This window comes from Crotalus tigris, unplaced genomic scaffold (genome assembly GCF_016545835.1).
Source record: "Crotalus tigris isolate CLP2741 ecotype Arizona unplaced genomic scaffold, ASM1654583v1 scf7180000017774.6281472, whole genome shotgun sequence".
NCBI classification, from domain to species: Eukaryota; Metazoa; Chordata; class Lepidosauria; order Squamata; family Viperidae; genus Crotalus; species Crotalus tigris.
In genome coordinates this window covers 185,001-209,400 of record NW_024096625.1, presented here as the reverse complement: position 1 = coordinate 209,400, position 24,400 = coordinate 185,001, and the positions used below count along the sequence as shown (strand labels likewise).

Here is a 24,400-nt window from a genome sequence, read left to right as displayed (position 1 = left end):
TTTCTGCATTATCCATCTTACACATTTTCATTGAATCATTGTATTTCTTTTCTGTTCTTATTCCAGATTTTTATCCCTCACCTTTCCCTGACTATCATAATAGTTTATTTTGAAACCACTTGGATCTTTTCCACTTTGAAATTTGGGGAATATTTTTTTCTCTTCTGGCTTTTAATATTTTTCTTTCTTTTATCACTCATTGGTTGTTTTTCATGTAAACTGAGTGTGCAGGGATATATTATTTTATTCACTGACTGCAGCAAGGCCTTTGACAGAGTACAGAGATAAGGATGTGTATTTTCATGGAAACTTACTTTGCGTATATATTAGAAGAATGGTCTGGAATTAAAATTGGAGGTTGAAAGATTATGAAATATGCAGATGATGCCATTTTGTTTAAGAGCTCACTATAAAAGTAAAACTCAAAAGTGAAAAAAAAATCCAGGGCAATGTTAAATATGAAGATGATAAAAATAATATCAGACTGCATACTTTGTGAAGTTACAATTGATAGCAAAGAAAGGAAGGGTATGGATCGTTTTCCTGGGCACAAGATTAGATAAAGATGGACAGTGTGCTGGGGAAGTAAAAGAAGATTAATTACGGGGAAGGAAGCAATGACATTTTTTTAAAAAAATAATTGGGCATGTAATGGGGCAGATGATGAATTATTATGCTTGGCAAGTTTGAAAGAAGAGAAAGGTAGCAGATAAAGTGGATGAATGGGATCAAGGGAAGTTACTGGCATGTCCTTGGAAGAGTTATGAGTTACTACTAAAAACAGGGCAAGATGGTGAACATTTGTCCAATACTTGCCTCCGTGCACTTGCCCATCCTGTCAACAGAAACTAAATACAACTCAGTGAGATATAATTGGTAGATAGTGGTAGGAGTACACTTCCCCATTGCTTATGAAATAAAAACATACTCTATGGCCTTTGTATTTCTGAGATAAACACAAAATAAATTAAGAAACTTTTCAAAACAAGCTAAAACTTGGATTGCAATTGAACTTTCCTTTATTTTTCTATGGTGTATGTCAGCAAACAAGACCAGCTATTTGACAAGTAAGATGAGAGATATGCGTAGTTTGAAAATCTCTTCTCCAATATCTCAGTTACATTTATATCCTCATTTTCTGACATAAAGATGTGAGCCATAGAAGCAATATGGATTTCTGGTCATTTTCACAAAAGTAAATTCCTCAAGCCAACAATCTTCCCTCAGTATCTATTGAAAATGTGATTAAAATGGTAGATAGATTTGGGACAAAACAATGTAAGTATATAAATGACTATCATATACTCTGATTCTAACAGTGGTAACGTTAGAACAGTGTTTCCCAAACTTGACAATTTTAAGGCATGTGGACTTCAACTCCCAGAATTCCACAGCCACCGTTGCTGGCTGTGGAATTCTGGGAGTTGAAGTCCTCATGCCTTAAAATTGTCAAGTTTGGGAAACACTGCGTTAGAATATGCTTAGAATACATAATACGCTTAGAACTGCAATTTAAGTTAATAATCAAGTCAGCAATGAATAAGTTATAAACCAAGACAGAACTAGTAAAATATTTACTGCTTATAAATGCATAAATAATAATGCCTTGGCATTTTGCCCAATTTTTGGGTAGTTTAGATATAGTATAGCTTAGCCTATTACTGGGATTTGTTCTCAATATTGTGGGACCCTTCCTTCCCTTCTTTCTCAGTGCATTATGTTATGAATTTTTGGCCTAATTAACTATAGTTTCTCATTATATTTGAATTAAGACTATAAAAACACAAAAAGAATCCTGCTGAATCACATTAAAGACATCTAAGCCAGAATCCTGGTTTTCCATGATGGCTGACAAGATCCCTGTGAGATATTAAGCAGGAGATTAGAACCCAGAGGTTAATTTTAGGAATGAACTATTTAGATTTGTTCTTGCATTGTCATATATATCTCCCTCCCACCAAATTCTATTTCATGTTTTGCCATCGTTACAGATGGGGACTTTTTAATCACTAGAAGTATATGTTCTTCTGCCTTGGTGATATTTCCTCTTATGTAAAGTCAGTGTTATAGTTGATTCTTTACTACCATAGTTCTTACTAACATCCAAATATTTTGAAAGTGCTTGAGTTTTTTGGTTCTGTGATTTTTTTCTTTTGAAAGGAAATAAAGTTGTTTTGCATTATTGTTTCCAGTCAGCTCCGTAACATATTTTGCATGCATCGGATCCATGTTTCCTTACTTTTCTAGTTGATGCCTTCCCCAACTAGTTCAGATTATGTAAGAATGCCATCTCTTTGCCATGGATAGGATATGCCTTCACTCAATTTATGGAAAAGTCTTAGTTTACAAATTGATATAGCTGAAATAAGAAAAAAATTGTGACCAGACCCATTGTTGTCTCATTGCAAAGACAACTACAGCTAGTCCTCAACTTACAACAGTTCATTTAGCAACTGTTCAAAGTTACAACTGCACTGAAAAAATGACTTAATGACCATTTTTCACATTGATGATGTTTACACCACCCCCATGGTCATGTGATCAAAATTCAAACAACTGACTCATATTTATGGCTGCAGTTATCCCAAGACATGTGATCTCCTTTTGCGACCTTCTGACAAGCAAAGTCAATGAGGATGCCAGATTTACTTAACAACCAGCTTACTAACTTATCAACTGCAGTGATTCACTTAATAACTGAAAGGTCCCCAAAATGGGCAAAATTCACTTAACAAATGTCTCACTTAGCAACAGAAATTTTTGACTCAATTGCAGTCGTATGTCGAGGACTACCCGTTGAACTCCAGATTTAGATAATTAAAATTTACTTCAGTGTCTTATAGAACATTCACATTGTCAATTTCTGGATTGGACCTGAACCATTTTCCATTATCTGTGCTGTACCGAAAATCAGTTCGAGAACATTTTTGAATCACACTTTCTCTGTTGCACTGAATGCAAGACAATATGTCACAGATAAATGTCAGTGGTCACTGACATATCAATAGATCAACTTTCATCCTTACTTCCATGAGGGAAATTTTATTGCTCAATATGATCATGCTGCTGTACTCTACTTTTTTGAAAAATACCAACCATTGTAGGATTGTGATTTTGTGTCAATATTTAGCACAAGAATCCAAATAAAACTCCAGGTTCATTCTGTTTCCAAAAATCTTACAGTTTATTGAATATACTGATGGCAATGTTGAAGCAAAACTAACTCTGAGGTTCTCAAACACCAGTTCATAGAATTAAACAATAATTTTTCCAGCCAAGTCCCCAACCTGTCATGTAGTCCATGTAAACAATTTCACTTTGTTATGGGAACTGTCTGCTTCCTCTCCACACCTGCTGCGGTGTCCTTGGAAAGGTTTCAGACTCCTATGGTTTTCAGCAGAATTGTAGAGGTTTCGTTTCTCCATCTAACCCATACTAAAGCAATACCTTCTCCCCCTTACTCTAATGGCAAGTTGAAATGAAGATGCACGTGGCTGCCAAAGTTTCATTCTTGACACTCTGGTTGCACAAAATAAAAATTTTCTAAATTCATCACCTTCATGGAAGAAGCTAACGGAATACTGTCATTGTATTACTCATATTATACATTAAACAACTTGGAAAGATTTCAATAGCTAGATTAAGAAGATGTTCTTGTTAACAATTCTACCACTTCTGTTATAATGCTTTCCTGAAGCCTAGTTCTGTTAATGGAATGTGGTGCAAATGATATGAACATATGAAAAGTCAACTTCTTTTAAATTTGTATAAAGAAATGGAAGAACTGGTACATTTAGCCAAACCACCAACATCAATAGCAAGCAATCCCTTAGTAATAAAAATCATATATCCTCATATACATATTCATTATTTTTTATCCCACCCTTACTATGCAAATACTCTCCTGAACATGCTGGGGTCTATAGCATTTGAAGAGATCATAATACTGGCAGGTGACTGGGCCTAGATTTGTTTGGTAGTTTTATGACTATCACAATGTTGAGGTTGTTTTAAGCTGGCCCTTTGTTCTCATAGCATACTGAGTGTCAGGGCAGCATGCACTGGAAGGCTTTTGATCCAGCCACAGCCATTTACAGATATTCAAAGATTTTTTTTCCCCTGTCCTCTTTTCACTGCAGTACTTTGTTCCCCATAAAACAACTCTGGGAGAAAAGAAATTCCCTGAAATTTAAAGCAGTGTGGAAGGAAGGAAGAAATCAAGGGATAATAATGCTCCTTATTCTCAGCAGATGAGCAGAATTTTTTGAATTTGTTTTTCAGAAATATATTTCCAGATAATATAACTTATTATAAGAACAAGAACAAATGACTGTAATATATTTCAGTGATAATGGCTGGAAGAATCCATTCACAAGCTTACTAGTGTAGTCAACCAGACCCATTCATTGTTATTCAGTTGCTAAGTCATTTCTGACTCTTCACGACTCCATGGAGCATAGCATGCCAGCCCTTCCAATTCTCCATTGTCTCTCTGAATCTGCCAAAACTTATACCCACTGTGTCAATGACACTATCTAACCATCTCATCCTCTGCCATCCCCTTCTCCTTTTCTCTTCAATTTTTTCCCAACATCAGGTTCTTTTCCAAGGATTCCCCTCTCCTCATTTGGTGGCCAAAGTATTTGGGTTTTAGCTTTGGTATCTAAATCAGACCCATAAGCCTAATGCCTTTCTGAAACCTTAATAGGAACCCAGAAAATTGCCTTAGGCCAGGGGTGTCAAATTGCCGGCCCGTGGGCCAGATGCGTCAAGTGGAAGCCGTGGCCACCCCATTGCCGGCAATGGCAAAACTGGCCCAATATGTTGCACAACGTCACGTGACATCGCGAGTTTGACATACCTGCTTTAGGCCATCTGAGAACATTATCTGTTCTAGTTTAGGATTATCTACCTAGCCTTGCAATGCCTTCCTTGCATTTCAAGAGTCTCTTTTAGCATTTCCTATCTACAGTATTATTTCTACCAGCCTTCCCTCAGGCTACCAGAACTGGACTGCAAAAATTCAGACAACCACTACGCAACTCTATCACACTTCTGTAGAGATTGGAATTGAAGCCATTTAGTAATCAACAAGGAATTTTATCCAGATCCACTAGCTCTAGTTTTCTGTAATGTGAAGCTCTACAGACATTTAAGATTATAATTCACAAGCTTATCAGACAGCTCTCATTCATCTTGAGGTTGTCATATTAGGTGACATTGATCTGTGTGAAAGAGCAATGGTTTGGGGGTTTTTTCAAAGTACAATTTTGAAGTTGGAACTCTGGCACAAAAATCATGACGTTTTTCACTGAGCCACAGCCCTATTCTAATTCCAATATGAAGGGTTAGGGTTAGGATTATATTGTATTCTATAATTGCCACTGCTTGTTATTTTAAATCTTCCTTTGAAATAGGCTATATTTATTTTATTGTGATATACTGTATACACAGCATACAAAATATCTGATTGAAACTAATTTTACAATAATATAATCCCAGGTTAAGGATTCTTGTCAAATAAGATTTTACTTGGAAAAATGCCAGAACTATATGCCTTCTGTTTCCTGCAGCATTTCATACTGTTTATCCATTTTACTGGCAAGCCAGAGGAATTTTTTATGTGCCACTGTGCTATATATGTGGTGTCCAATGATCAAAATTCATTTTTCTGAATCACAGACATCTTGACTCTAATTAAAGCAACGTGCTGAGAATTAAACCTGTTTCCTAAGGGGAAAAAAAATCTGATTGTGGCTCAAGCTTTTTAATCCCACTGCAATCCCTAGGACAAAACTAGCTTAGAAACAAATGTTTTTCTTGCTTCATGGTTAGCACTGTTCTTTGTGACCATGTTATAGCCTTTCCTAAATAGCATGAACACATAGAGCACAGTGGTCAGTTCAGATGCTCTGTGATTCATGTTCTCAAAATTGTCAGCTGCATCCTGACTTTCATTGCAACCTACACAGATATGCAGACAGATTTTCTTTTTCTGAGATCTAAGACCTGTGTGATTACTGTCCAAGAAGAAGCCCTTGGAAAAGTACCCAAGCTTCGGAGCAGCATCTTCTAGAGTCTTGGGGGACAGCTAGTGTTCCTCTATTCTACAAAATGGCCAGCATTCTTCTTTGGCCAGCATACATTGTCTGAGACAATAATAACTGATGAAAAATTGTCATCTTTTCAAGATCTTTGCACTAAGGAACCCTTTTAAGCTTTCAAGGATTCTCTTGAAGGAAATTCTGAAAACCACTGCTGTAGGGGCAAAGGAGGAAGTTGCGAAGCCACAGCAATTAATAAAACTATCTTTCAAAACTTTCTGAATTTATTCAGATTCATTTTCTCACGAATAACAGCAGTACAGTTTTGAATGGCACCACACCAGCTTTCTGTTTGAATAATATGTGTCCTTTTCTGGATTTAACTCAGCAGGAACATTGTCTCAACGAAACTGAGCAGCTCAAAGAGCAGCCGATAGAAAGGTCAACAGGCCTAGCAGATGTCTTCCTTGAGATGATGCAGAATGAGATTTGATTTAATGAGACAACACTGAGATACTTTAAAATAGTACTGATCTATTAAAAATCCTATACAGCGCTCTATCAAGTCATACAAATAAATGAGGAAATCCATAAGGACATTACTTGTATGTATGACATTACTTTTTTTTTTAAATCAGATTTTAAAATAAGGAAATAAAAACTAACAAGAGCTAATATTTAAGATAAAAAAATAAAAAAGTAAAGAATGACAAAGAAAGCAAAAGTGCAAAAATGAAAAGGAATGACTTCCAACTTCTCTTTACAACAGACAGAAGTATAGATTTACAGTCATCTCTTATTCTATGTTTACAACCTAACTTTAATTTTTTTCTATTAACTACTATTACCTGTAATAATCAATCCATATATCACATCAGTTCTATTGCCTTGCATTTATTTGGGGAAGGTGGTAGTGGGAAGAGTAAAAGCTGATCCCTGGAGCTTAAGAACTGTTTACCATGAACTTTTCAGTTTAAATCATTTCCAAAGTTTCTTATAAAATTCTTTCCATAAAGGTATGCTGGAGAGAATTCCAAACATTCTGGATAATTCTGAGGCATACTATAGACTAGAGAATAATTCTATTACTTTTAGTTTTAGTCTTTTTAATATAACTAAACTTCACTCTGTGTTCTTTGGCACAATCATTATAGGTATGTGCTACAGTTGCAATGAAGTGATTCAGTTCCTTTCAGCAAATCACATTTGATGTCTTCAGCACTCCATAAATGATTAACTGGTTATCCTATCTGCTTGGTCAGACTTTCTGCTGATTCTAAAGCTTTTAGTGGTAGTGAAAACATGATGCTAATTAATTAATAGAAGCAGGGTATATGTGTTGGTGTGTCAAAAATCAGCAAGTTTGCAGTCATGGCATTCTAATCTGGAATCGACCACTTCAATTAGGAAAAGCAGACTAATGGGGTAAGCAGATTATTTAGATATTGTAAATTTTGTGGTTTAAACTAAAATCTCACACTATTTAATAAAGAACAGTGACCTGAAAGAAGAGGCTTTTTCATCTTTTTCTCCTCTTCTTGCCTGCTTGGCATTTTTTTGTTTTTGTTTTTAGGAAACATATTCCACTGAAGGCATTTCGTTTAATAGCTCTCCCCATATATCTAAGTTGTTAACAAAAACAAGACATACATTGTACTGCTCAGACATGAGCTCTATTTTTTGTGTGTTTGTATGATAAGGCTGTGCATGCATACATAAGGTGTAGAGTTTGTGTTGCCATGTTGTAATGCATGTTTTGTCCCTCCCTGACATCCCTTCCCCTGCATCCTAAGATTCTCATGTTGTGAGAATCTGCACAAATGCTATTATTCTGCACAATTTATATTTAATATAGCATATTTGTACAGTATATGTATGTGTGTGTGTATATATATATAATTTCCAGTCAAAGGGAAATGGCAATAGCCTTACTTCACAGATACAATTTTTATCAATGGAACAGTGAAACAAAACAAAAATTCTTAGTAACCAAACTGAACAATACAAGGACGTGGTATACCTCAAAAGTAGAGTCATGTGCCAAAATCAAATGTTATTATGAAGCCTATAAATCAGATCGAGGCATATGGATATGAAGAAAGACATATGGGATCTCCATATGTTACAACACATCTTTAGAGAGAAGCATGTCATGCAACTGAGAGGAAGTACAACATACTGTGCTGGTACAATTAAAGGCTATTGACCTTCAGCTGGTATAATAATATTACTCTGAAATAAAATGGAAGTTGCAAAACATCCTATCAAGGAATGTTACTAAGATACTAAAAAATCATTTGAGAATCTTTTCACATGCCTCTCTTTGCAGAAGAAAGAGAAAATGAAACTCACAGAATGCTTCATTAAAAGAAAATGCATTTGCCACAATGAAGCCAAGTAAATCCAAGGCTTCAAATGCCGGAATATAACAACTAGTGTCGTGGCTTGTTTATATTCTGGAAATAAGTGAATTACTAGCCACTTATGGCTTTTCTTGCTGTTTCCTTAAATCATCCATTTTGAATCATCTCACAAAAGTCAGCCACCAACAAGGCAGCTGAATTAACTTGTTTTCTCTGAACAAGTAAAAAAACCAAATAATTTGACAGCTCTCTTATTTTATTTACTACATGATTAATGACATCAGATGTGATACTTTCTTCTGAAAAGTGGCAAGAAAATCTATTTAGTAACCTCATTAAATTAAACCAAACCAAACTGAACTGAGCCAAACTAAACTGAACTGAATCAATCCGATCTGATCCAATCCAATCCAATCCAATCCAAAACAAAACAAAACAAAACAAAACAAAACCATTTTGATATACTATGCACAAAAAACTGATAGTGAAAGTCTAAACCAAACCAAACCAAACCATATATTGGAATCTTTTCTCAGCCCAAATCACTCTCATTGTTATGATGTAGAGCAGGAATGTCCAACCTTGGCAACTTTAAGACCTGTGGACTTCAATTCTCAGAGTTCCCCATCCAGCATTGGGTGCTGGAAACACAGTAAAGATCAAGAGCATAAAATAATAAAACTCAAATTCTTAACATATCAAAGTTATCTAAACTTACTACTCAGATTCACGCTATTCATTAAATTGGTAAGACAATGTGGGCACTTTGCTCACCACATTATATTACAACATAGTTAGCTTAGTTTTGAAATAAAGATATATTTGAATCTAGCTACTGTGATTTATAAAGTGTAGTTTCATGTGAAATAAAGAATAAGCCAATAGCCAACTATGGCTTGTGAAAACCTAGTTAATGAAATATTTGGAAATTTATTTGTACAAATTTTAAAAATCACTAAAATTATACACTGACATGCAAATCAAGAGAAGTATCAAAACCAAAGATTAGAGACATATATAGACATTTAATTTCTTGATTTAAGTAATGGTAACTAAAATAAGATTATGCATGGATAGATTTAAAAGAGATACTGGTTTACATTGGATTAGCAAATTGAACTGCTATGCAAGTAAATGTACTCCTGCCATTATGATCTGTATTTCAGTCTTTGGCAATATATCTTCACAGAAATTATTCATAGATTCATATGGAATAAAATGAGATATAATATCATAGATAGCAAGGCATAGCATCTGAGTGAGAGAGAACAGGCATGCTCAGTATGGCAAATATTTATTTATGTTTTCATTTTATTTATAACAGAGCTGGCCAAACTCTGAGGTCAAATCTGTTCTTCCAAAACCATTTTTTGATATGCTATGCACAAAAAACTAGTAGTGTAAGCTCTAACCTAAACTTAGCAATCTTCAAAACAACAACTAAAACAAAGGAGCATTGTCCAGTACAAAAGAAAATAAAGAAAATCCTGGCCCTATTATTCATAAGGATGAACCTACCTATACTGCATCTTTGCCCTATCCACTGTACTATTACCACTCTCCACCCTCTGGCCCAAAAGTTAACTACAGCCTCTGACTTCTGTGCTGTCCATTTGCTGCCTTTTAGATCATTGTTCTCACAAACCAATTCATTGACAAAAGATAAAATTCCACAGCTCTCTCGTATCCGCAGATCTTTCACTACTTTCCTCTATCTAACTTCAATGTGGTTTACAGAGTTCAAATCTTCCTCTCTTTAACCTTGACTCTGGCATTCCCAGCTAGACAGGATATGTCAAAACACAAAATGGCATTATTCTTACTGAATAAAAATTGGATGTGTTCCTTGTAGTGTTTTAGGACTGGAGAGTAGTAAGTGATGGTAGCTCTCATACTGGGATAGGGTGATGCTATTGTTTTGTTGTCATAATGTCTCTTTCCCACATATGAACATTTGTCTGAAAAGCAATACAATGATGCTTCTTTTTAAAAGAAGGGCTCTTAAAATCGCCAGCCAAACAGAGAATATCAATTTAAACTGAAGCCTGAAGCCTGAAGCCCCATTTGGATAACAAAAAGATAATTACACAGAATAATGTTTTGCAATAAATTACATTAAAGGTTGTCACTGCAATGATGTCTCACTGACTCTCTGACTATTTACAAAGACCCATTGTTATTGGCTATCAATGGGAGTGTATATGTGTAGGCAGATTAAAACAGTTTCTTTCATAAGATTGTGATGTAAGCCAGCTTCATTACAAGAATGTCCTCTTGTCTGATTGTGCTATTTATATTATATGTATTCACAATCATGTTTCAGATAAATCTACTCAGTACTCACAACTGACTATGATAAAGTTCTTCCCTCTACCCACATCCCATCACTATACTTCTGCTTAATTAATAGCAATAAAAATCATAAACAGACCTTCATTTACCAATTATGCTGATGGGGACATTTCAGTTCTAGTTTGACATCTCCACATATACACACAGACATACAGATAGTCCTTGACTTACAGCTGTACATTTACCAATGGTCCAGAATTATGATGACCTTGGAAAGGGTACCTTATGGCCTGTAAAGCACTTCCAGCCATCACAAAACATTGTATCATCACCTCTGCATCATGTAATCATGATCTAGGTGCTTGACAATGTAGGAGATGATCAGGCTGAGCCTGAGGGAGGAGTCAAACACGTCATTAGTCATGAGTCTCTTCATGCCTACAAGAGATCTAAGACCACCTTGAATTCCTTCTATCCCTCATCTATCACCAATTTCCTTTGGCTGTTAGTAGTTCAGATTCTTGTAGAGAGCTTAAGCTTGCAATAAATCTTTATACCCAGGAACTGCCTGCATCTCCTGATTTCCATGGCACTTAACAGACAACTCGTTCACATTTAACTGTTTACAGCACAGCCAATTGCCAAGCACCTGTAATCGTGAATGCCATTTTCAATCTTTTCTGTAGGCTTCGCCAGAGAATCAATGGGAAAGCTGGCAGGGAAGGTTGCATGCTGCTGCCACTTGCTCAAAGGACTCCTTCTCATCTCTCGGTGCTGGCTGAAAGAGTTCCCTCTTAAAAGAAGCCAAATTACTTCTGTGTGGATAAAGAAGCAGCTGAAATCCTGAAGATTTTGGCTTTGTTCCTGCATCTTGCCAAAGAAATTTCCTTCTGTGCATGGAGGAGAGCTGAACTCCTTCAGTAGTAATTCAGCCAGTCCACAGAGAAAGAGGGAAACAAAATATGAACACAGAGTGGGCTTCAGCATTGTAAGATAAGGAACATGGGTGCCTCAGGCATGAGGGGCTCTGGGAGAGCCGAGCACAGGCCAAGCATGAATGTCTCTTTACTTAATGGCTAAAAATTTGCTTAGATTTCATCAGGGAGGATTTTCAGCTCCTGAATGGAGCCTCCCAGGGACTCTCACACCCGTTTAAGGCACCCCATGCTCCTTGCCTTGGACTCTTTCTGCTTAACAATCCATGCAATTGCTTAATAACCCCAGCCAGAAGTTCTAGGACAGCAGTCATTGAGCAAAGCAGTCACTTGAGAAGTTATACAATGTCTCACTTGATGTGACTGCCTTGCTCAGCAACTGAGATTCCTGTCCCAATTGAGATCTTAGGTTGAAGACTATCTGAAAATTTCCAGGAAACCCCAAGAATTTGGACAATAAATCTCAGAAGGCAATGACAAAGCACTTCAATATTATTTCCAAAAACACAATAGGAGCTGAGTTTGACCCAAGGAAGTCATTAGCATAATTGTTAGTTTGATTTCAGAGCAATACAGTAAAGGCTACAACAGCTTTGTAAGCTATCCCAATTCCTATTACCAAAGTTCTTATTGAATAATACATATAACATACTCAGTTTTGGCTTAACCATTTCTTGAATAAATGTAATGGCAGGATTCTCTCTGTATACTGAACCACCACAATTAAATTCCTTTGTAGCAGAACATATTATATGAACCTTGGTGCTTATTTCCATGGACAAACTCAATTTGCCTGCTCCATACCATCTGCTTGCTGTATCAACTCCCAATTCTCCATAAACATTTCTTGGCGATGAAACCAGTTCCTTCTTTGATTTATAGGTAGTTACTTTTCTGTTTCCTTTGCTTCGTTGAACTCTTCTTTCTGAAATTTTCTCCAATTCAATTCTCCTTATTATAGTTGGGATGATAGATAGATTTTTAATATTTTCCCCTCAAGAAAATGGGTATATGTGAGATATAAAAGCAAACCAACAACCCATATAAATGCCTTTTTAATGTAAAATGAAAACTTGCCATGAATTGTCCAGCTAATGAACAATAACTCCTTTCTCTCTTTCCTCTTTTGCATTTCCATTAACTTCTTTCTTCATTAATCTCCCAGCTATGTCCGCCCTTTACAATTTCAAGTAAGAGAAAACAAATTAAGAAAAAAAATTGCCTCTCAGTTAATTGACTTCATTTGCTTTAATGCTGCCAGTCCATATTATCTGCTTTCTTAAATAAAGTTTGAGATTGCAGTCCTTTGAGAGTATTACACTGCATTTTGAGCTGCTGCCAGCCTATTTTGAGCAAATATATTTAAATCAAAGTTAAGCTGCTTAAAATATTCATCTAATTCTCTTAGTGTGATTTAGAGAAATGTGAAACCATTTAAGACTTAAAACCTATTATATGGCCAAAGATGGATTTGAACTATCAGACATAAAATCCAAATTGATAGTCAATTTTAAAGTTGCCCAATAGGAAAAGGTTTCATTGTCTTATTATAATCATTAGAGTTAAAATATCTCTTACCTTTGAACATTCTAGAAGCAACCTAGAACTAAGGAGAAATTTCCTAACTGTGAGAACAATTAACTAGTGGAATGTTTTCTTCAGAAGTTGTAGGTGCTTCATCACTAGTGGGTTTTCAGAAGAGAATGGACAGCCACTTGTCTAGAATGGTATAGGGTCTCCTGCTTGAGCAGGGGGCTGGACTAGAAGACCTCCCAGGTCCCTTCCAATTCTGTTATACTGTTAACTTTGATACAACTGGCATTCAAGGAATAGTTGATCTGAATATATGATATAAAGCTTTTTTTGATTGAAGACGAGAAAATACTTGAAAGATAAACCATTTTCCATAATAGGAAAAAGGAGAAAGTCCGAGTATACTTTAGAAACTCACACATATAAATATTTTAGTTATCTATTTGTGTGTAATGAAATTTGCATTTCATAAGTCTGCATGAGGACTTCATTTCAATTTAGAAATAAACTCAGATTTCATGCAGTGCTACGGTTTTGCTAATTTCTTAAATAGGTTTACAATATCTAAGATGTGATGAATCGCAATTTTTAATCAGTCTGTCAGAATGTATAAAATCTAAAAACAAAGATACAGTACCTGGGTCGTGGTAGTGCATATTTTTCCATGGCTGCGAATAGTTTGATTCACCTATTAAGATGTGCTTGTTTTAATCATGGTTATGTAAACAACCCAAAATGACCCGATTTACATGTAACATTAAGCCAAGCAAATGTGCATCTGTTCTTTCTTTAATACATTTATTCCCAACCATGTTCAACCATTTTATATTTTTCTTGTTATTTGTGTGCCATAACTCTTAGACAGTAATGTTGTGCAAAGCATTCAGCAAAGCAAAGTACTCTTCTGAATCTTCCCCTTGAAAGTTCCTTGAAGCAGCTCAAAGAAGGCTTCATTGAGTCTTTAGATGCTTTTAGCTGCTTCACTCTCTCAAAGAATGGATTCAGAGTAGAATTTGGGACCAAAACAATGTTTCTTGTTAATGATTATGATAGGTCTAATAGGCATCCATTTAGGGGGTTAGGTTTCAGATAAATATTTTTCTGAAAGGAAGGAGAACAAAGAGTTATAAATGAAACAATTACTTTTCCTTTCTCTTTAGACTGAAATGGTACATTTTTGAAGCTTGTTCTTGAAACTGACTTTCTTTCTGAAATGCCTCTGGAAAGTCTAAAGTTCCAGCTTCAGCTGACTTCATATTTTTCAATGAACAAAACCAAAGATGCCTGTATATAATCATTCATACACATGGAATCATGAGCCCATTGCCCCAACTTTCTGCTCAGTGAAAGCCTTCAAATCAAAACATACTTGTCTGTGTCTATATAAAACCACTGGGTGAGATTATCCAACATTTTGGCATCTGGTAGCATCAGTATGCTCATGATGCCCATTTATATATTTTGTCTTCAGGCCAACCAAGTAAGGTTGTCAAAGCCGTGTCCCAGTATCTGGAGGCTGTGAGGGTCTGAATGTGGAGAAACCGAGTCTGCCTTAATCCAGCAATGCTAAGTGGCTGAGGTTGCTAGTATCACCCAGTTGCAGAGATCTTTGAGTCTTACTCCTGGATGGAATGTCAGTTCTCAATTCAGAATGGCATGTAATCTGGAGGTCCACTTGGACTTGATGAGCAGGTGGCAATTATGGCTAGATGCCTTTGCACACATCATGTGGGGTGCCAAAGTGTGCTCCTGGCTAAATTGGATAACTCTCCAGACAACTCTGGAGAGATAACTCTCTCATCTAATGACCCACAATGAAGCTGCCCTTCAATATTACATGGAAATTTCAACTGGTCCAGAATGCAGTGGTGGGCCTGCCCATGGCATCCCTGCTTTGTGAGCTTCATTGGCTGGCACTATGCTTTTGGGTACAATTCAGAGTGTTGATCCTCACCTATATCAGTCTTGGTTCCAGTTATTTGAGGGGCTATCTATTGCCCCAGAAAAAGCTGACGAGTGAGCTTATCCTTAATTAAATAGTATTCTTTCAGTATTGCAGAACTGTCTCTTCTCTATCGCAGATGATGTTCCCAAGATATAGATGGGTCTCATCCTGATGATACTCCAGAAAGCCTTAACAAATCTCATTATTTTCCCAGGTTTTAGGGTGGGGTGGGTGGAACCACTTGTTAGATGCATATGTTCATATGTTTTGATGTTAATTGCTTGGATTTACCATTTTATTTTCTTTATTGTATTTTCAATTGATTGTATTGCTTTGTTTTTGTGTATAATGAGCCATCCAGAGTTAGCCTAGAGTCAGGCAGCACCAAAGCTGAATTAAATAAATAAATGATCTGACAAAGTTAATTTTCCACATGCGTGATATGGGGCAAAGACTTCTGAGTATTGGAGCTGAGAGAGAGAGAGAGAGAGAGAGAGAGAGAGAGAGAGAGAGAGAGAGAGAGAGAGAGAGAGAGAGAGAGAACAGAAATCAAGCTATGTAGTCTCTTTCCCTTTGGAAGCGGGGTAGGAACAGATTGCTCTGTAGAGCAGCTTCAAAGGGGTACTTTGCATAAACCGTTGTCAAAGCAAAACATCTCTTCAAAGCTTTGGGCAAATGTACTCACAATATACATGTTTTAATATTCAACTTACGCTAATGTGTACTCCCTTTTCTTATATATGCTATATTCATGCACATATAATTTGAAAGAATGAATTTTTTTAAATAAAGCTCAAGATCAGCAATGTAAAATACTCTACAAGAAGTAAAAAATACAGATAGTAGTGCAATACATAGTAAAACAGACAGAAATATAAAAGTAATGGGAGATTGACAGCTACAACTGGAGAGGGAGATAGAGCACTAATTTCGCTGGCATCCCTTTGTTACCTGTTATCGCCCTCTGCATACTGCCATGCAAAATTTTGCTGCATAATAGCGAGTAGCTGGCTGGCTGTCTGCCTGTGAAAGGGAGAAGGACTTTATCCAGGTGGCCTGAAAACTTTAGCACAAGCAGCATAATAAGCTTCTTATGTAAATTCTGTAGTGTTCACAGTCTAGGAAGATGCAACCCAATGTTTTTGCTGTCTCTGAGTGACAAAATGAACTCCTAGAGGACTGTAGTAAATCTGCCTTCTAACAGAGTAGATTAAAAGACAGAAAGCTCTATGAAGATGAAGCAATGTGAAGGTAGGTAGATAGGTAAGTAGATAGACATCTGGTTGGCAATCTCTGTTTCTAGAACCTAGTGAAACCGATCTCAGTTTGCCCTTCAATTGTATATGAAGCATCCTTCCATAATCATATGTCTATTTACCCTTGTAGTATGGCTGTATTACTATTATCCTTCATATCTTTTCTACTACCCTCTCCTATTGGTATCTTATGATATTACCTTGTTGTTTGTAGGCACACTGAGAGCTTAAGCACCAGAGACAAATTTTGGGGAATGGCAGCAGCAGGATCTGTATAACTGTTGAGACAAGAACATGGCTATAAATTGTTTGGTGTCAGCAGGTACAATGCTACCTGCTTTTGAATGCTGAAAACCTGAAATGCCTGTAGAATTTCCCTGTGCATTTTCAGTTTGGGCCCTCTTACTTGTTCATGGACACAAGTCCCAGATATTTAAAGCATTAAACCTGCTCAGGGATGTTGCCCTAGCAACTGTGTCATGTCACAATTTAAATATAATATAGTTTAAAAAAAACAAAACTTTTCTGAATATAGAGACATTTAATTAAATTTTATAAATATAAACTAATTAATAAGTTAATTATTTTTGATGCTATTTGGACATAATGAAATTGGTTTTAGCTATCACGGCATACTGAAATTAAAAAAATGCATCTGCTTGAAAACTATGTCCCTCTCTCTCTCTCTCTCTCTCTCTCTCTCTCTCTCTCTCTCTCTCTTTCTCATTCCTACTTATCCAGGCAGCACCAAAAATATTTTTCTGACCTTCTTTATATATTAGAGATAACTACAGTTGTTATTAGTTCTTTAACTCCAGGAGCCCTGGAGCATCTTTTCTTTTATGACTGTGTTTTTGAAAGCACTGTTATTTAAATTCTACATTTGTGTTGCTCCTTCCTCAAATCCTTCAACAACCATTTGTACGATTTCAAGATCTATGCTATGCCAATTGGCAGGAATCCCCACGTTGAAGCTGCACCAGATTTCCTAGAGATATTTTGCAACACAAATTAGTCAATCTCAAAGCTCCAGCTGCATCTCTCTATTTGAATACTGACATTAATGCAATGTAATTATTTTTTTTTAGTTTATACTGTGAGTCTTATGACTGTGTGTGTGGATATGTCTGTCTGTCTAATCTTTTTTTCTCTCTCTCTCTTTCTTTCTCCATTCATAGTGTATGTGTACATGTGTATGTGTATGTCTACCTGACTATGCATCCAGCATAGTGTGTGTATATATATATGTGTGTGTGTGTGTGTGTGTGTGTGTGTGTGTGTGAGAGAGAGAGAGAGAGAGAGAGAGAGAGAGAGAGAGAGAGAGAGAGAGAGAGAGAGAGAGAGAGAGAGAGAGAGAGAGAGGTTAGATTTCCAGTCTACAAGTTGTCTTTTTAGCCTATTTTACACTCAGTATAAAGGGCAGTAAAGCGAGTTATCCATTACTAACACTACATTTTTCTTCTTAGAATCAGTGAATGGATTCTAACTGAAGGATGCAAAATCACAGAAACACAATATGCACACACACATATATATATATATATATATATATATATATATATATATATATATATATATATATATATATATATATTGTATGCAAAAGAGGCTATGTTTCAACTTTAGAAATTCTATGGCTTTGTCTGTAGAGCCTTGGAGATCAGTGAAAAGACCCAGGTTTCTGAATTGTGGAATTATTATCAGATAGAAAAGATACAAGCATTTTCATACTCATTTTTAAAATTGCAATTCCTGGTTTATAGTTTATAAAATAAATGAAAAATAGAGAAAATAAAACACCACAATGTAAAATGTTAAGCTGAATGTTGTTCGAGCTAAAGGCTTATAGCAGAACTGAGGTCATTTTAAAATAAAAAAGCCAACACACAAAGACAGAGAAGACAGGAAAGCAACTGTACATTCACTTTCTTTTACGTGCAATTTCTAATGTATTTTAAGGCAGTTGCTTTAAGTTGCTTCTTTGAAATTAACATGCAAATTGAAACAGGAAGGACACTTGCATGATATGTAATGCTTTAAATTCTCTTTAAAGAAGCTCTGTAAAATAATTCAATGTTTGCTCTGTCTTGGATATTTCAGATAAGCTAGCAACAAAAGCTGAAACAGAACAGAGACTTTCAGAGGAAATGAATTGTGGCATTTATCTGATGGATGTTTCGTCTGCAATCCAACATGATGCATAAGATGTCTGTATTTTTCTAGAGAGTCTGACCTAATCCTTTCAGGTCTACTTAATCAAGCCTGGTGGGCAAGGTCATTGTTATTGGGGCCCACCTAAGTAAGTTGCAATTCTTTCTCTTGCCAAAGCCTGCTATGCTTATTTAGCAAGCTATAGTACTATAAAAGTAGCAAAAGACCCTAGCTTCCCAGAATACACTGTGCTCCCACTGTTTATTCTTCTGCCAATTCTATGGTACTCTGGCCTCTGTGAGTCAACACAGAGATGTCAGATGGTGCCATAGCAGGGTGGTGATGCAACTCTTTGTATTTCCATTTCATATTTGTCATTTCTGATTGACAATGAATAACTGCAGCTGCAGTTATCGTGTTCCTTGCTTTCTCTCTCTGGTGCAAAGTGTGAATGATAGGGATTAAAAGATGAATCAACTCTGCGATTATAGAAACTGCTATTGTGTTCTTTGTTCCTGGTGCAGGCATTTTAATATTCTGCAGTGGAATTCTGTCATATCCTATGCGACAATGAGACATATTATTGTTTCATTTTTCTAGAGGTGCTCAGGAAGCATGTTTATGTTTTAATTAAAGTAAAACTACTGCTGCAACTGAGCAGTTCTCGAACCATATATTACATTCTAGCTAAGTAAGGGAACCGAAACATCAGGATCCAATGAAAAGATTCAAAATGTATTGCATACATAGCCAGAGATTTGCTTTATAACAGCAATTCCTAATGGAAAACAATTCTAGTTCCTTGAAGTGGTGTGTTTAACCCCAAAGAAAAGGTAAAGGTTTCCTCTGTTCAGTTGTGTCCAACTCTAGGGAGTAGTGTGTAACTCTGTTTCTTAGCCGAGGGAGCCAATGTTGTCTAAAGACATTTTCATGGCCAGATGACTAAACACCAAGGTACACGGAATGCTGTTACTTTCCCACTGAAGTGGTACCTATTTATCTACTCTTGTTTGCCTGCTTTCAAACTGCTAAGTGAGCAGGAGCTGGGGCAAATAACAGGAGGTCACCCCATCTTTAACCACTGAGCCATTGTGCCCCCAAAAGAACCCTGAAGCTAAAATACACAGTAGTATATCCTCTCGCCCACTATAATATTGTGAAACTGTGTTTTCGTTGCTTCTCTTTAAAAAAGCTCTGCTCCCAATTAAAGGAGGAACCCATTGTTTCCAAAGCCTGATGTGGTACATTTTCTGCAGTTTCTGCAACCAGTATAGTCCCAACCGAGGGATCTCAAGAAAGCCTCTTGGGATTAGAGTCCCTATGCACAGGGTGGACCCAGATGAAACCTTCTCTCAGTCCCTTTGGTTTTTTTTTTTAACAATCTCCAAATCTGGGGGGACAGGATGAGTGAAAAATAATCAGGAGCAGCAGAGGCATTGCTGCAAAGAAAAACTACATTTTGCAGTTGTTCCTTTATTAGGATTACCCGATCTGAGCTGTAGATATCCAGGTGATCCCTCAATGTTATGAAAGCAGGCTTTCTCTCTGATAGCCTTGAGGTCTTGACACCATCATTGTTGGCAAGCAAAACAAGGGCCACATTCACCTCAGAGCAAAGTATATCACTGCACAGGGGTTGCTACTGAGAAGGTATATTTCTGTCTTTCTGTCTTAACACACATATGGAATGGCAGCCCTGAGATGAATGCAAAGAATTGTCTTAGTCTGGGTAAGAGACTCAATCTTGTAAGTTTACAGGGAGTGATTGATGAAGAGCTTTATAGGTTAAAACCAGGACCTTGAATTGGATCCAATCTGGGTCAGTCACCCAGACCAGAGGTTTATTCTTCTTTCAGATTTGTGCTGGTCTCCATTCTCAAGGAAACTTCTCTCTAGCACAGTGGTTCTCAACCTTTCTAATGCCGCGATCCCATAATATAGTTCCCCATGTTGTGGTGACCCCCAACCACTTATACATCATCGGGTGCCAGGGGCGTGGCCAAAGAAAAGGGGGAAAAATGGTGGACAGCCTTGTTTGGCGACCCCCGTGAAATGGTAGTTCGACCCCAAATGGGGTCCTGACCCACAGGTTGAGAATCACTGCTCTAGCAGATTGTGTGGTCTGCTAGAGCAGGGGTCCCCAACTCCTGGTCTGTGGACCAGTACTGGGCCACAGCATACCAGCAACCAGTCCGCACAAACAAGCAAAGCCCCATCTGTGGGATGCAGGCAGCAGACAAAACCACACCCCTTCCAATCTGCGGAAAAACCTCTCTCCATAGAACCGGTCTCTGATGCCCAAAAGGTTGGGGACCTCTGTGCTAGAGAAAAGTTCCCTGAGGATGGGCTCCAGCATGCATCCAAAAGCTTAGAACTAAACCTCTGGTCCGGGTGATTGACTCGGATTGGATCCTACAGTATTATCTTGGGGCACGTATATTTGCTTTCAGCCTTGAATTGGATTTGGATGTCTGTTAGCAACCAATGCAGAATTTGAAGGTTGATATGTATCCTGGTTAGTAACCTGGTTACTATATTTTGCATTATTTGTAGCTTTCAAAGCATTTTTGGAGGTTGACCTACAGTATGTAAAGCAAACTGAAGTCATCTAAGAGAAATATAGTCACAACATCCTGTTCTAGAAAAATTCCTAGCTAGTATATCAGCCAAAACTCACCCCATGCCATAGCTTCTACCTACTTCTCTGGGGAAGAGCAGTCCTGTTCAGAACCAATCTCAGGACTGGGAGGAAGCCAGGATGATCACCTACAAATACTAACTTACTTATGTCAGGAATTGAATATGATTTTGAGCTTATTCCATCTATAATGTTCAGCTTTCTGATTCTGTCCATCATGATCTTATTCTGTCAATCAATAGTTCTTGTTCAGACTATTACCTTGACTACAAGGATTAGTAGCTAATATCTAGCTAGCTTGGTTAGTAGCTTTATGTGAATAATACAATCCTTTCTAAGTTAAAATTCTATTGTTTCTTTTGTCAGGATAGGCTGTTTTTATTTGAATACAAATGAAATGTAGGGCTGGCAAGATAACTGAATAAACCCAATTGAATATCTCTATTCTCTCTTGAAACAACATTTATTTAATATCACATTTTTTTTTACAGTAGCAAAAAAGTGTTCTTAGCTTATATGGTCATCTTAAGTAATACATTCACGATCTGGTCTACAACAATCCTAGCAGCTTCTCCCATCTGCATTCTTTGGACTACATGCATAATCTTAACATTAATATTTGCATTTTAAATAGTTTTTTAAAATTAATTTAATATTTCCTTACAAATTGAATAAGTTTAATATAAATCAAAACTGTACCTTATAAAGATAAATATAATAATGATTGCAAATTAATCTCAACCTAATCTTAGTAGCTTTATGGATACGATTATAAAAATGTATGTCTCAGGGAATGATTTTTGAATGATAGCTGGCCTGTTGGCTAAAATGCAAATGGTTATTTAGCAGCATGCCTAGATAATGTGCTTTTTTTCCATTTTTTGAACTGTTAGTATAGCTGGATATTTTAAGAAACTTAATGTTTCAATGTGAGAGTGGTAAAATATAAAATGGAATCTACTGTCAGAAAGGGCTGGTGGACTTTTCTTTCAAAGTCTTTCTAAATATGTTAAAAAATAAATATTTATGCTGTTTTCCATATCAAAGCCAAACACAATTATATTAATTATTTTAAACAAATAACACCTTTCTTTGCAGACTATGGAATTTTTCACTGCTCCTCCACAAGGTTACTCTATAACATTTTGTAAAAATGAATACAGTCTCTGACAACATATGTATTAAAGCTGACAGTAATCCTGAGGAGATATATGATAAAAAAAATGATGAAATCTGCAGAAAGGAAATGAAAACCTTGATTTACAAATATTGGATGGGGAGGAGGATTGCTTCTTTCAAAATTTAAATTCCAATATTAGTGGAGCTGAGCATTCTGAAAACGTACAAAGGATTTTTGTATGCATTAAAGGTATCTATATATCTATATCTTTGATTTGGCTAAGAACAAATGCAGTCCATTATACTCTTATTATACTTCTATTAGAATGGAAGAAACCTTATATTTTATATTTATATTTTGCATCACAATAATATATTATAACAGAACCCAATAATGTGTACCTTCTAGTCACTATCTTCTTAATTCCATAATAATAATGAGGAGAGGAGCTTTGACAAATTAACAGCAGTATTCCAGTACAAGAGAATAAAGGTAGCTCAGAGTTGAGCAGTGGAGTCTTTGGTACTCTCTGAGCTTGGTTGTTTGCTTGTAGATTTTTCATTATCCATTTAGGTAGTACACTGATGATATTACCTAATCAGGTAATGAAATGTCTACAAGCAAACCAACAAGCTCAGAAAGCACCAAGGACTACATAATGGCAGCGGTGTATAAAGATAAAATGAACTTTCCAGATTCAGGTCTATGAGTGTGTACAGAGAAAAAATGATTTTGTTAATTTTACCTTCATTTTATTTTATGAATAATCCCTTTCATCGGGGTGGAGTCAGGGCGACTGAATGGAGCTGAGCATTTACAGGCTGGCTGCCCTTCCTGATGCCTATGCGGAGTTCGCAGCAGATATTTTCTCTTTGTGCCCTGATAGAGAAATATCTGTTGCTGTCTAGAATTAAACTCTCAACCTCCCTAGTGTAAGTTTACCTTCATATGCTTGTGTAAAATCTTTAGACATTTGTATGACACAAGATGATTTTTATATTCAGAATACTGCCAAAAACAACATATTTGGGGCTACTATAGCTTAGTAGTGCAGCCAACCATCCCAAGCTGATGCTCACCACACATCCTTATCAGCAAACCCTGCATCTCAGGATGATGGGAAAGATACACTCAGAGAACAGTAGCTTAGAAAAGATGTCTTAGACCAAGAGTGTCAAACTGCTAGCCTGCGGGCCGGATGCGTCGTGGCAAAACTATGCCCACCCCATTGCTGATAATGGAAAAAAAGTCACGATACATCGCATGACATTGCAAGTTTGACACCCCTGTCTTAGACTAAGTAGAAAAAGGGGAATTTCCTACCTATGATCACTTCTGTTCTTCCTGTTCTTATCTGCTCCTTCCTCCTGTTCTTTCACTAAAGTATCAAAAGCTATAAGATTCTAAAAAGGGATAGTCAATTTTCCATTTCCATACTCGAATGCATTTTTGAATTCCATGTGGAAAATTTCAATTATAATAGCGTGAAGGAAACCAACCTGTTTCTCTTTTGCTTTGCTTGGTGAAGCTGTTATTCCCTAGTAGACTCCACTGGTGTGATAGAATTGCTGATAATGGCAACTTTCCAAATTTGCTGGCAGCAATTTTTTCATCACCTTCACAAATAGGAGCAAGGAGTAATGTCTCTGGAAGGATTCCCACTTATCTTGCACAAGGGAGTATTGGGAGCGGAGGGGTTCCTTCACCTTCTGCATTTTACTTTGGAGAAAAGAAACATGCAAAACAGTGCTTGAAATACAATGATAAATAAACAGCAAACTCTTATGCACACTTCAGCTCCTGATCAAATATAAAGTCTTTTCAGGGATAGTTAAATGGAAAAATACTAATAACATCACATAAAAAAGCAGATGTAGGAACCTGGATTGAAATTCTTGTTGAGAAGTGTTGTGAAGACGGATCGGACGCAACTGGATTTGTATCCTGCTTCCCTCTGTGGCAAATCAAATGCTCTGAGAAGTTAACAATGAGGATTTGAAGAAAATGTTTTTCCCGAACAGCTGGCAATAGGGATTTACTGTTTCTGAAGAAGCATAAAAAGATCAGCGTTGTTATGATTTGTTTGTTTGTTTGTTTGTTTATAGTAGGTTTTCATCATTTTC

At 36.6% G+C, this 24,400-nt stretch overlaps 1 protein-coding gene across 1 annotated transcript in view; it reads left to right on the top strand.

Moving 5' to 3' along the window:
• LOC120307381 (glutamate receptor ionotropic, kainate 2-like) overlaps positions 1-24,400 on the top strand; it is a gene marked incomplete at its 3' end in the record, with an annotated part of 221,480 nt that overhangs the window by 22,144 nt on the left and 174,936 nt on the right. The gene's annotated exons all lie outside the window — the stretch shown is intronic.